The sequence below is a fragment of the Grampus griseus genome, assembly GCF_964374135.1.
Source record: "Grampus griseus genome assembly, chromosome: 6".
Classification (NCBI taxonomy): Eukaryota; Metazoa; Chordata; class Mammalia; order Artiodactyla; family Delphinidae; genus Grampus; species Grampus griseus.
The window spans coordinates 100,580,233-100,594,073 of record NC_139000.1 but is presented as its reverse complement, the minus strand read 5'-3'; positions in this window follow the sequence as shown (position 1 = coordinate 100,594,073).

The following is a 13,841-nucleotide window of genomic DNA, read 5'->3' as shown; positions in this document are numbered from 1 at the left end:
TCCTGTGCTTTCTGGCCCAGAGTTCTCATAAGGCTTTTGTGATTTAGACAGTACCATAAACAATTATTAGCGAAAGCTGCTCTTCAGGTGAATTGCATTTGAGTTTATGCAAAGCCTGGGGCTTTGGGCCCTGGGCCAGGGAAAGCCAAGATGAATGCTATCAACCTTCTTTGGTTCACCCATCATCAGTCAGCCTCTGCCATGCAGCTGGTTTTTAAACAACCCAGGAAATCTGTACAAGGTCATTTCCTAAGCAAAAGGAAAACAGCCAGGTAACTGACCAGCAGTGAAGAGGATCTACAATTTACAACAGCAGAGTCTTCAAGCATGAAGGTCTGGATTGAATTCAGATAATCATCCAAAGGTTGAAAGACATTCTCGAAACCTCTGGGGGGTTCTAAATTTAGACCATCACTTGGCTGAGAACAAACGGAATGAAACTTGCTTGGATGGAAGCCATAGTCCCTATGCCAGATTGGGCCCAAAGACAGGCAAAAGATAAAGAAAAAGGGTACACTCTAGCAGGTAGAAGTCAATGAATATATTGAACAAAATGATATCATTTTGTTATCTGTCACTGGAATGATAGATTGATAGAAAGATCTGGAAACATATAATAGAGAGCTATATGTCTTTATTTGTGTGGCAGGTAGCCGTTTGGAGCATTCCTATTTTACAACATCAAATAAACCTCGCTTTTGCAGCAAAAAGAGGAATTTGGATTAAGAAGCTCAGCCATGGCTAAAAAAATAAATAGATCTGCATAGATAGGAGAGAGAGAGGGAAAGAGAGACCGAGATCATTCCATGGCCACCAGGGATTGACCCCTTCCTGCCCATAGAGCTGAGTCACAGTCCTATCAGAGGCAGAGGAAGCAATCAAATGACCTACGGAGGTCAGTTGTAGTTCAAGATCCAATTGTTGACCATGCCCTTCCTAAGCCTGATGCTGATGCGACTGCCCTAGAGCAGCATCCCCCCCAAAGGGAGGAGTGGAAGCTGCTCAGCATTTACAGAATGCGCCCGGCGATCAAGCCAACACTGGGGGAAATGCTTACTTACAGCTGCATTTTGTTTTCAATGGAAAGGAAGACAAGAAAATTAGTATAACACTCTCTCATATTTTATACTTTTTTTTTCTTTTATGATAGACAAAGTACCTTCCTATAGGTTATCTTTCTTGATCCAGCCACCCTATTAAGCAAGCAGAGAAGGTTTCTGTTGTCATTTGGTTGGTTGTTTTATGGGTATTTCCCAGTTAAGACACAAAAAAACTGAGTCCTAAGGAAAGTAAGTGTCTTGAGTAGGATCACACGGCTGGTTAGAGGCAAGTGTGACCAGAATTCAGATCCCCTATCTCAGTCCATTTCCATATCCATCATGCCATGCATGGGCATCCAGTGCTCAAAGGTGTCCATCGAAGGCTACATTTAGAAATGTCTGACCTGGAAACCGTGCACAGGAGGGTTAGAAGCATGCTTACATGTATTTTGTTTGTTTCCTTCTTTTGTTTTTTATATACCATGTAATCTTGATATTCCTTCGCTGTGAAATCTAGGCTTCTTTTCCAGTGATTTCCTCCAGAAAATACAATACATACAATGACACAACATTGCAAGTATGAGGAAAGGTACATATTCTGTCTTCAGATTCGGATTCAAAATCAACTCATATCTAATAAGCATCAGCTATATATCGAGTATTACTAGGTAACTTTTGTTGATTCCTACAATGAACCCAAAATGTAGATATTTTTCCCCATTTTACAGAGGAAGAAACTAAGATGCAGTGGGAAAGTAACTTTCTCAAGGCAGCACAGCTACCAATTGCCTTATATTGTTATATACTAGGGTGAAATGAATGGAATCGGTAATATGTTCTACAGAAAGAGAGGTGAAGCAGCTTCCAGGTGTCCACTCCTCTGGTGAGACAGGGCCAGGAGACACTCTCCTCAGCTCCTTGCCAGGGTGGGCAAGTCAGCCTCTAGGGCCGGCAGAAATCCTCGATTGAGGGTCCCACCAAGTTCCCCAGTCAGAGTGCTGCAGCTGAGCAGAGCGGCTGCTAGGGACTACTGCTCGGGCGCTGCAGAAAACCTTCTTGGAATCTGACATGTTATCACTTTGGGACCGTTGGCCAGCTGCTCCTGACTTGGCCACATGAAGGCTCAGACTGTTCTAGCCTCTGAACTGAAGAGAACCAACACTATTAGTATCTCTCACCACCATGAATGCAAGGTATTTCAATGAAGAGTATCAGGAAGACATCTACAAATCCCAGACTGGCATGTGCAAGTTCTGAGGAATGGTGGAATAACCCAATGCATCTGGGTGACCTTTGGAGACAGCTGAGAGAGACCTACAACAGGGCAGTGGCTGACAACAAACTCATAGCCCATCTTCTCCAGCTGGTGGCTGACAGGGTTTTGGGGCTCCAGAAAGCTGTCAGGCCTGAGCCTCTGAGGAGGGAGAGCCGAATTCAGGACACTGGTCCACCAGAGACCTCCCGGCCCCAAGTAATATCAGTTGGAGAGAGCTCTCCCAGAGAACTCCAACTCAACGCTAAGACCCAGCTCCACTCAAAGACCAACCAGCAAGCTCCAGTGCTGGACACCCCATGCCAGACAACTGGCAAGACAGGACACAACCCCACACATTAGCAGAAAGGCTGCCTAAAATCATAATAAGTTCACAGACACCCCAAAACACACCACTGGACACGGTCTACCCACCAGAAAGACAAGATCCAGCCTCATCCACCAGAACATAGGCACCAGTCTCCTCCACCAGGAAGCCTACACAACCCACTGAACCAACTTTACCCACTGGAGGCAGACACCCAAAACAACGAGAACTACAAACCTGCAGCCGGCAAAAAGGGAACCCCAAACACAGTATGTTAAGCAAAACGAGAAGACAGAGAAACACACAGCAGATGAAGGAGCAAGATGAAAACCCACCAGACCTAACAAATGAAGAGGAAATAGGCAGTCTACCTAAAAAAGAATTCAGAATAATGATAGTAAAGATGACCCCCAAAATTGGAAATAGAATGGAGAAAATACAAGAAACGTTTAACAAGGACCTAGAAGAACTAAAGAGCAAACAAACAATGATGAACAACACAATAAATGAAATTAAAAATTCTCTAGAAGGAATCAACAGCAGAATAACTGAGGCAGAAGAACGGATAAGTGACCTGGAAGATAAAACAGTGGAAATAACTACCGCAGAGCAGACTTAAGAAAAAAGAATTGAGGACAGTCTCAGAGATCTCTGGGACAACATTAAACACACCATTTGAATTATAGGGGTCCCAAAAGAAGAAGAGAAAAAGAAAAGGTCTGAGAAAATATTTGAAGAGATTATAGTTGAAAACTTCCCTAATATGGGAAAGGAAATAGTCAGTCAAGTGCAGGAAGCACAGAGATTCCCATAAAGGATAAATCCAAGGAGAAACACGCCAAGACACATACTACTCAAACTATCAAAAATTAAATACAAAGAAAAAATATTAAAAGCAAGGGGAAATAACATACATGGGAATCCCCATAAGGTTAACAGCTGATCTTTTAGCAGAAACTCTGCAAGCCAGAAGGGAGTGGCAGGACATACTTCAAATGATGAAAGGGAAAAACCTACAACCAAGATTACTCTACCCAGCAAGGATCTCATTCAGATTCGATGGAGAAATTAAAACTTTACATACAAGCAAAAGTTAAGCGAATTCAGCACCACCAAACCAGCTTAACAACAAACGCTAAAGGAACTTCTCTAGGCAGGAAACACAAGAGAAGGAAAAGACCTACAATAACAAACCCAAAACAATTAAGAAAATGGTAATAGGAACATACATATCAATAATTACCTTAAATGTAAATGGATTAAATGTTCCCACTGAAAGATGTAGACTGGCTGAAAGGATACAAAAGCAAGACCTGTATATATGCAGTCTACAAGAGAGCCACTTCAGACCTAGGGACACATACAGGCTAAAAGTGAGGGGATGGAAAAAGATATTCCATGCAAATGGAAATCAAAAGAAAGCTGGAGTAGCAATTCTCATATTAGACAAAATAGACTTTAAAACAAAGACTATTAAAAGAGACAAAGGACACTACATAATGATCAAGGGATCAATCCAAGAAGAAGATATAACAATTGTAAATATTTATGCACCCAACATAGGAGCATCTCAGTACATAAGGCAAATGCTAACAGTCATAAAGGGGGAAATCAACAGTAACACAATCATAGTAGGAGACTTTAACAACCCACTTTCTCCAATGGACAGATCATCTAAAATGAAAATAAATAAGGAAACACAAGCTTTAAATGACACATTAAACAAGATGGACTTAATTGATATTTATAGGACATTCCATGCAAAAAAACCAGAATACACTTTCTTCTCAAGTGTTCATGGAACACTCTCCAGGATAGATCATATCTTGGGTCACAAATCAAGCCACAGTAAGTTTAAGAAAATTGAAATCATATCAAATATATTTTCCAACCAAAATGCTGTAAGACTACATATCAATAACAGGAAAAAAACTGTATAAACTACAAACACATGGAGGCTAAACAATACACTAGTAAATAACCAAGAGATCACTGAAGAAATGAAAGAGGAAATAAAAAGACACCTAGGAACAAATGACAATAAAAACACGATGACCCAAAACCTATGGGATGCAGCAAAAGCAGTTCTAAGAGGGAAGTCTATAGCAATACAATCCTACCTCAAGAAACAAGACAAATCTCAAATAAACAACCTAACCTTACACCTAAAACAATTAGATAAAGAAAAAGAACAACAACAAAAAAAACCCCCAAAGATAGCAGAAGGAAAGAAATAATTAAGATCAGATGAGAAATAAATGAAAAAGAAATGAAGGAAATGATAGCAAAGATCAATAAAATGAAAAGCTGGTTCTTTGAGAAGAAAAACAAACAAAGAAACAAAATTGATAAACCATTAACCAGACTCATCAAGAAAAAAAAGGAGAAGACTCAAATCAATAGAATTAGAAATGAAAAAGAAGTAACAACTGACACTGCAGAAATACAAAGGATCATGAGAGATTACTACAAGCAACTATATGCCAATAAAATGGACAACCTGGAAGAAATGGACAAATTCTTAGAAAAGCACAACCTTCCGAGACTGAACTAAGAAGAAATAGAAAATATAAACAGACCAAGCACAAGCACTGAAATTGGAACTGTGATTAAAAATCTTCCAACAACAAAAGCCCAGGACCAGATGGCTTCACAGGCGAATTCTATGAAACATTTACAGAAGAGCTAACACCTATCCTCTCAAACTCTTCCACAATATAGCAGAGGGAGAAACACTCCCAAACTCATTCTACAAGGCCACCATCACCCTGGTACCAAAACCAGACAAAGATGTCACAAAAAAGGAAAACTACAGGCCAATATCACTGATGAACATAGATGCAAAAATCCTCAACAAAATAGTAGCAAGCAAAATCCAACAGCACATTAAAAGGATCATACACCCTGATCAAGTGGGATTTAACCCAGGAATGCAAGGATTCTTCAATATACCCAAATCAATCAATGTGATAAACCATATCAACAAATTGAAGGAGAAAAACCATATGATCATCTCAGTAGGTGCAGAAAAAGCTTTTGACAAAATTCAACACCTATTTATGATAAAAAACCATTCAGAAAGTAGGCACAGAAGGAACTTACCTCAACATAATAAAGGTCATATATGACAAACCCACAGCCAACATCGTTCTCAATGGTGAAAAACTGAAACCATTTCCACTAAGATCAGGAACAAGACAAGGTTGCCCACTCTCACCACTATTATGCAACATAGTTTTGGAAGTTTTAGCCACAGCAATCAGAGAAGAAAAAGAAAGAAATGGAATCCAAATCAAACAAGAAGAAGTAAAGCTGTCACTGTTTGCAGATGACATGATAATATGCATAGAGAATCCTAAAAATGCTACCAGAAAACTACTAGAGTTAATCAATGTATTTGGTAAAGTAGCAGGATACAAAATTAATGCACAGAAATCTCTTGCAATCTGATATGCTAATGATGAAAAATCTGAAAGAGAAATTAAGGAAACACAGCCATTTACAATTGCAAAAAAAATAAAATAAAATACCTAGGAATAAACCTACCTAAGGAGACAAAAGACCTGTATGCAGAAAACTATAAGACACTGATGAAAGAAATTAATGACGATACAAACAGATGGAGAGATATACCATGTATTTGGATTGGAAGAATCAACATTGTGAAAATGACTATATTACCCAAAGCAATCTACTGATTCAGTGCAATCCCTATCAAACTACCGATGGCATTTTTCACAGAACTAGAACAAAAAATTTCATAATTTGTATGGGAAACATAAAAGACCCCGAGTAGCCAAAGCAATCTTGAGAAAGAAAAACGGAGCTGGGGGAATCAGGCTCCCTGACTTCAGACTATAATACAAAGCTACACTAATCAAGACAGTATGGTACTGGCACAAAAACAGAAATATAGATCAATGGAACAGGATAGAAAGCCCAGAGATAAACCCAGGCACATATCGTCACCTTACCTTTGATAAAGGAGGCAAGAATATAAAATGGAGAAAAGACAGCCTCTTTGATAAATGGTGCTGGAAAACTGGAGAGCTACATGTAAAAGAATGAAATTAGAACACTTCCTAACACCATACACAAAAATAAACTCAAAATGGATTAAAGACCTAAATGTAAGGCCAGACAGTATAAAACTCTTAGGGGAAAACATAGGCAGAACACTCTATGACATACATCACAGCAAGATCCTTTTTGACCCACCTCCTAGAGAAATAGAAAGAGAAACAAAAAGAAACAAATGGAACCTAATGAAACAAAAACTTTTGCACAGCAAAGGAAACCACAAACCAGATGAAAAGACAACCCTCAGAATGGGAGAAAATATTTGCAAACAAAGCTACTGACAAAGGATTAATCTCCAAAATATACAAGCAGCTCATGCAGCTCAATATCAAAGAAACAAACAACCCAATCCAAAAATGGGCAGAAGATCTAAATAGACATTACCCCAAAGAAGATAAACAGATTGCCAACAAACACATGAAAGGATGCTCAACATCACTAATTATTAGAGAAATGCAAATCAAAACTACCATGAGATGTCACCTCACACCATTTATTATGGGCATCGTCAGAAAATCTACAAACAACAAATGCTGGAGAGGGTGTGGAGAAAAGGGAACCCTCTTGCACTGTTGGTGGGAATGGAAATTGACACAGCCACTATGAAGAACAGTATGGAGGTTCCTTAAAAAACTAAAAATAGAACTACTATATGACCCAGCAATCCCACTACTGGGCATATACCCCAAGGAAACCATAATTCAAAGAGTCATGTACCACAATGTTCACTGCAGCACTATTTACAATAGCCAGGACATGGAAGCAACCTAAGTGTCCATCAACAGATGAATGATAAAGAAGATGTGGCAATATATACAATGGAATATTACTCAGCCATAAACAGAAACGAAATTGAGTTATTTGTAGTGAGGTGGATGAACCTAGAGTCTGTCATACAGGCAAAGTAATTCAGAAAGAGAAAAACAAATACTGTAATGCTAACACATATATATGGAATCTAAGAAAAGAAATGGTTCTGAAGAACCTAGGGGCAGGACAGGAATAAAGACACAGACGTAGAGAATGGACTTGAGGATACGGGGAGGGGGAAGGGTAAGCTGGGACAAAGTGAGAGAGTGGCATGGACATATATACACTACGAAATTTAAAATACATAGCTAGTGGGAAGCAGCCACATAGCACAGGGAGATCAGCTCGGTGCTTTGTGACCACCTAGAGGGGTGGGATAGGGAGGGTGGGAGGGAGACGCAAGAGGGAGGGGATATGGGGATATGTGTATACGTATGGCTGATTCACTACGTTATACAGCAGACGCTAACACACCTTTGTAGAGCAATTATAGTCCAATAAAGATGTTGAAAAAAAAACAAGAAATAGAGGTGAAGTCATGTCCACTTGGAATGGTTCAGCAAGTATGTGCTCAGTACTAAAGTGCTACAGAGGCTTCTCCTAAGAGCTTGAAAATAAGTGGGACAAAGTTCCTGTCTCCAGTCCTTCCCCACTGTAGGAGGGTGTGGCATGCCCAGGCTGCTTTTTGGGATTTTTTTTGTGTGCAGATGAGGACACAGTGGCTAGGGATACAGAGCTCAGGAAGCCAGGATTCCAGACTGTTTCACCCTGAACACAGCCAAGGCAGAAGAGACCGAGGATGGAAGGAGGAAACAGCGCGAGAGCAACTAGCCAGTGTGGGCTGGGTTTGGGGAAGAAGTTTTGTGAAACTTTTAAAGAGTGAAACATGAGCTTAAAGACAGCTGCTTTGCTTTGTGAGACAGCACAAAAGCAAGAAGGAAAGAAATGCTTAGTGCCCTATGGGGCAGTACAGCCTGTTGCTGCCAAGCCTTACTGCCAGGGTTCAAATCCTGGCTCCACCACTCACACTGTAGGAAATCAGGAGCAAGTTTTCAATGTCACTCATCCTTGGATTAACGATCTGTATATAAGGAATACTGATAAAAAGAGTATGGTGAAAATTAAATGAGACGACTTGTGTAAAGTGCTTGGCAGTTAAGTGGTTAAATTGGTGTAAGGGATACTACTGTCACCCACATTTGGGAGTTGTTTGAGAGAAGTTAGCAATGATTTCAACAACATTTCACCATTGAGTACGATGTTAGCTGTAGATTTGTCATAAATGGCCTTTATTATGTTGAGATATGTTTCCTCAATACTCACTTTGATGAGAATTTTTATCATGAATGGTTGTTGAATTTAGTCAAATGCTTTTTCTGTGTCTATTGAGATTATCATGTGATTTTTATCCTTCCTTTTGTTAATGTGGTGTATCACATTGATACGCAAATATTAAACTATCCTTGCCTCCCTGGAATAAATCCTCCTTGATCATGGTGTATGATCCTTTTTATATATTGTTGGCTTTGGTTTGCTAATATTTTGTTGAGGATTTTTGTATCTATATTCATTAAAGATAATGCCCTGTAATTTTCATTTTGGGGAGTGTCTTTTTCTGGTTTTGGTATCAGGGTAACTGTGGTCTCATAGAGTGAATGTGGGAGTGTTTCATCCCTTCAGATGTTTGGATTAGTTTGTGAAGGATAGGTATTATATCTTCTTTATATATTTCGTAGAACCCTCATACACTGTTGGTGGGAATGTAAATTGGTACAGCCACTGTGGAAAATAGTACGGAAATTCCTCAAAAAACTAAAAATAGAACCACCATACGACCCAGCAATCCCACTCTTGGTTATATACCCATAAAAAAATGATAACACTAACTCAAAAAGATACATGCACCCCAATATTCATAGCAGCACTATTTACAATAGCCAAGACATGGAAGCAACCCAAGTGTCCATCAACAGACAAATGGATAAATATGTTTTATATATATATATATATATATACACACACACACATATATATATATAATGGAATATTACTAGGCCATAAAAAATGAAATTCTGCCATTTACAGCAATGTGGATGGACCTAGAGAATTAGGTCATTATGCTTAGTGAAATAAGTCAGAGAGCGAAAGACAAATACAGTATGATATCACATGTGGAATCTAAAAAATAATACAAACAAAAACAAATGTACGTAGCAAAAGAAAAACAGACTTGCAGATACATAAAACAGACCAGTGGTTACCAGGGGGGAGAGGGAAGTGGTGAGGGGCAAGTTAGGGGTATAGGATTAAGAGATACAAACTACTATGTATAAAATAGATAAGCAACAAGGATATATCGTATAGCACAAGGAATTATAGCCATTATCTTGTAATAGCTTGGAAAGGAGTATAATCTGTAAAAATACTGAATCACTATACTGTACACTTGAAACTAATACAATACTGTAAATCAAATATACTTTAATAAAAAATAAAATATACTCTATTTTAATGCTTTCTTACATTTGGGACTTGTGTTTTCTCAGAATGTGTCATGTAGATAGATCAGAGAAGAGTTGCTGTTTTAAATAAGATGATCTGGGAAGGGCAAAATCAAACAAAGATCCAGAGGAAGTGAAGGAGAGAGTATGCCAATAACTTGGGGGCGGGGGGCTTCCAAGCAGATGGAATATCAAGTTCAGTGGTCCTTTTACATGTTCAAGGAATAGCAAGAAGTCATTGTGGGCAGAGAAGTTAGCAAGGGGAAGAAGGGTAGGAAATGAGTTTGAGCAATGGCCAAGCGCAGGATCAAAGAGCACCATTAAGCTGTGGTCAGATTACAGATACCATTGTAAGTGCAGTGGGAAGACAGACACTACAGAGGTTTAAGCAAGAGGGTGGCACTTATTTTACATTTTTAATTCCTCACTCTGGCATCTGCACACATAAGAGACGGCAGGGTGAGCAGGGTGGAAGCAGGGGTACCATGTAGGAGACTATTGAGTCTTAGGGTAGAAATATGGGAGCTTGGACCAAGGGGTAGCCGTGGAAGCGGAGAGGTGCGTTCATGTTTGGAATCACTTTTTTTTTTTTTTTTTGCGGTACGCGGGCCTCTCACTGTTGTGGCCTCTCCCGTTGCGGAGCACAGGCTCTGGACGCGCAGGCTCAGCGGCCATGGCTCACGGGCCCAGCCGCTCCGCGGCATGTGGGATCTTCCTGGACCGGGGCACGAACCCGTGTCCCCTGCATCGGCAGGCGGACTCTCAACCACTGCGCCACCAGGAATCACTTTTAAGGGAAAGCAAACAGAATTTGTTGATGGATTGGATACAGTGTATACATGAAAATTGAGATGAAGGATGGTTCCAGAGACTTGGGTCTGAGAAAGTAATTGGGTATTACTACCTTCATGATGTATATCATCATCCCCCTATACTGAGCATTTGGATTGTTTCCAGAATGTTTGGTATTTTAAGGCAATGGTGCAATAAACGTCCTTATCCATTTATTTTTAAAAACTAGTAACTATTTCTGAGAAATAGATTCCTAGAACTAGGCTTTCTGATAAACAGGCATATTTTGCATTTTTAAGAAAGGTGGCCAGTTACTTTCTGAAGAGGTTGTAATCATCTTTAACCTCAACAACAATGTATGAGTGTCCCCACTTTCCTGTCAGTAAAGGACGTTTTAATCATTTAAATAAGTCTTTCAGTTTGTCAGCCTAATTGGTGAAATACGGTATTTCAATATGGTTTTATTTTTCCCTAACTCCTAGTAAAGGTATGTATCTTTCTGTATATTACTGACAAATTATATCTCCTTTTCTTTTCATTTGTTCTTAAGCTCTACCTATTTTATTAGGTGATTTTTCTTATTAAAGACTAAGAGCTCTTGGCATACAACGAATAGTAACCCTTTTTTATACATTGTACATACTGCCTCTTCATTTATCATTTTACTTGGCACCTCATTTGTATCTTGTGCCATAATAAATTTTTAGGTTTTATGTAATCAAATCTGTCCATTTCTTTTTATGATTTCTGGGTTTCCTTAAAAATTTAAAAGAAGAATATAGTAGAACTGTACAAACCAAGATCTTTTTTTAGAAGTAGTTCTTTAAACATTTTTTTCCCATTATTTTATGGCTACTGTTCTGTTCTTGTTATGTATTTCTTCTAGAGTCAACTTGGTGATTCACAGTTATAAGAAAATCATTTATTTAAGTAGTATTTTCAGAATTACCAACATCAAGTTGTCCATAATATTTCTTTTACTCTTTAAATCACCTTTCTCTAGGGTACATATTTTTTCTTATTTCTCATATTAAATATTTGTATTTTCATTACATTTGTAATTTACATTAGGCAGAGTTTATTCTGTCTTATTGTATGAAAAGAAATATCTGTTAGATTTATTAATCCATTATATTACATTTTGCTATTCTAATTTAATAATGTCAACTTTCGAAATTTTCTTCTTGCTTTCCTCATGTGTATACTATTTTCTAACTTCTTGCATTCCTCAGTTTAATTCTTTTCCATTCGTATTGTTTATTTCTGAAAGCATTGAGCACAATGACATTTCCCTTGAGAACAACACTGGTGTAAGTTCCATACGGAGTATTCTCGTTGTTGATTCTTTTCTAAGCAGTCTATTATTGCAGTTCTGATTTCTCTGTTACCCCAAGAATTATTTAAGGTCATTTTTAAATTGAAAACTTTCATTATTAAATTTAATTTATATTGCCTTATGGCTCACGAAACTCCTCTTCTGGTTAAGTCCAGGAGAAAGCACATCAGAAGAAACCAAATATGTGAACAGCTGTGGGTAAGGCATATTGAAAAAAAACGTTGATCCACCTCTTATACTCTTCTATCCCTGTAAGCAATTGTGGCCAGCTGCACAGCTGCAAGAGCACGGGAAAGCCTGTTGAGGTGCTCTTTGAAGAGATAATTTGAGAAGCTCAGAAAACTTCATCTGTTCATTCTTAAAACAGGCACATGGGTTTGGTTGGCTGTCTCCTCTTTTGGATCATGCTGGTGAGGAAATTGAGCCTGGAGTCTACGCTCTAGAGACCCCTTTTCAGGTCTGCAAGATCTGCTGCCAGCCTAGTGCCACAGATCTCAATGGAAGAGGAGGTGGTTGTGTTCAGAGCCAGTAATAGTTGCTTAGGACACAAGCAAGCTTCAGATTCCCCAAATGCCTGGTAGCCAGTGGTAGCTGCACCTGTGTATATTGAGATAGAGGGCAAGAGGGAGAAAGGCCGGGTGCCAAGTGCCAAAAGTTCTCTTAATGGCTGGGCATCATGGGAACTAGTAAAGACTCCTGGATGAGGTGACCCAAAGTGGCCTTCTGATATCAACAGTGTCCCCTTGAAATGTTGCCATATCCCTTTCTACAGAAACAAAAAATCCTGGCAGGATATCATTTTCAATACATGGTTTTGTGCCAGCGTCAATGTGAAAATAAGCCAGAGGTTAACAAAGATCCTTCTGCCCCTTGCATTCTAGACTTAAACTACTTGAATTCCTGCTCCCCACACACATTGCATCAGGTCTCAGTTTCCAAGGTCTGGAGGAGTCCAGTCTGTTTCCTATCCGCACTCCTCCCCAGATTTTTGTGAAATCGCAGAGCTGCGAAGTCTCGAGAGCTATCTTCCCATCCACCCACAGGAGGAATCAGCCTTTCACCAGGATCCAAGGGAGAGCCAGTCACTCCAAGCTTCTCCAATTATTTGGGACCTGGGTAGAGGTCATCACATCAAGGACACAGCGTTCTCCCATCATGCTCATCCTGTCTGCCGAGTTCTCTCTTTCTCTCTCTCCATTCCTCACATCTTCTTCCTGAATCCCCCATTCCCCAGCAAAGTACTTTTCTGCTTGTCATGCAAAGTATCTTTCTCCTTCAGAAACCTCAGCACTAACAGCTCATCCAGGCCCTGGAGGCTCAGTTTCTGCCCTAAGTGAACTAAGAAGGCATTTTCCTAGGGAAGGAGCTGAGACACTCTCAAAGGACTTCTAATATCTGCTGCTAAGGGAAAACATCTTCTAATTAAAGGGGGAGCACCAAGTTCAAGAAGCAGGAATCAGGCAACTCTGTATTGAGTTTCTATTAGACTCAAGGTGCTCTGGGGGCGGGTGAGGGGGGGCTAGAGCAGTACAGGCATGCCTGCCCTTGAGATATATACTGTCTAGGTGGGCAGGGTCAAAGGAGGAAGAGTCACCGCCCACTGTGAGCTTCAGGATGAGAAAGGGTATGATTGCAAATGTGCCATGACTCATGAGTCAAGGTCCCAATCAGAGTCCCAAGTCAAGTGGCATCCAATTATTCT